The sequence below is a fragment of the Trichechus manatus genome, unplaced genomic scaffold (assembly GCF_000243295.1).
Source record: "Trichechus manatus latirostris isolate Lorelei unplaced genomic scaffold, TriManLat1.0 scaffold00153, whole genome shotgun sequence".
NCBI classification, from domain to species: Eukaryota; Metazoa; Chordata; class Mammalia; order Sirenia; family Trichechidae; genus Trichechus; species Trichechus manatus.
Window position 1 is genome coordinate 438,923 of NW_004444089.1, and position 1,515 is coordinate 440,437.

Sequence of the window (1,515 nt, forward strand, 5' to 3'; positions counted from 1 at the left end):
CCGCGTATAAACGAAATGGAGACGCATGCCAGCATCAAATGTTATTATGACTGTAGCCATTTATTATCACCAAGAGATGTGAGATAGTAATGGACGAGTATAGGCTAGTTTTAGAAGCACATAGTTTATGGCCGGTAAACCCAACAACGAGTTATTACAAAAATAATCCAGGAATGCATGGGGATATAATTTATCCTAAAATTGGTGTTGTGGCTGGAGGGGGGGGGGACTAAGCTCTAATGCTAGAGACACAACCCTAAGTTTTAAACCAGTTAAAAAAAAAAAACAACACAACGGTATGCCTTAGAAGGCACACAGAGAGGACCAATGTAACCGCGGCACTATGCCTTCTTAAAAACAGGAAAATTTCTGTGCTTTCGCGATTCATCCCAATCCCTCATCACCATTTTCACGCCCATCACTGAAGCAGAACGCCAGAGAGACTCCGTTAAAAACCGAATTCATCACTCTCGCCTGGAACAAACCTTGCTGCTTTGCCAGAAGGCGGCCCAGCACCCAGCCCCTGAACCTTTGACCCCCCTCCACGTCCACTCCAGCCCGAACTCTGTCTCCATACAACCCGGCCTTTGTGGCAAGAGAATCGCGAGCTGTGGTTGGCTCAACCTAAGCCTGCGTCATTCATCAGCTCGCCTACGATTGGTTGGCAGAGAGCACGCAGGCGCAAACGCCCCGCCTGGAGAGGCACAGGGAGATGGGTTGGCCGATCCTGCGACTAGACCTTTTCCCCATTGGTTGAAGCAGGGGTATCACGTGGTATTAGGCGGCTCTCTATTGGCTGGGCGTCATACCGTGGGGCCAGAGACGTGGTCTGGTTGGCTGGAAGGAATCCAAGCTTCCTACTCAATGCCCCAGCTGGCTGTTGCTGAGGTATCCCCGGTGTTTTTGGCTGCCTCACAGTACTCCGCTCTCCAGGTTTTTCCTGCGCCCGCAGCTGACAGGGCGTGGGAAGAGCTCGCCTTCAGTCCCGCGCGGAAGGTGGGCGGGGCTGGAAGGGAGGCGGATGGGATCCACGTCGACGTCGCTAGGCGTGAACCCTGCTTCCGTGGTGTCTGGCGGCCGCTGACTAGCTCCCCCAGTTGTGGGCCGGGGGTGCTTGTCACTTGTCCCTCATTGCTCTGGCGCTTAAAACAAACCTGCTTTTTCCTTATCCCGGGCAGAGGGCCAGAGGTGCTTCTTTTCCCCTTAAACAGAGCTTCATCTCAAAAGCCAAGCCCTCAGGAATACTGACAGTGGGTTGTGACTCTGCCCACGTCTTCCTTTCATTTCTTCCATTAGGTTGGTCTGGCTCCTGTAACGTCTTGGGTTAGCAAAAATCTGAGACTCCGGCAGGCGAACTGGGCATGCTCAGTACACAGGCCCCAGGGTCCGGTGGGGTGAGCGGGTGGGGTGGTGCTGAGCGGCCACGGTGCTTGTTTATTTAACCGCCGGCTGTAGCTTCCGCGCTGCGCAGAGCCTCCGGGGAGCCCGCGAGGCTGGTCGCCTAGGCGACGGAGG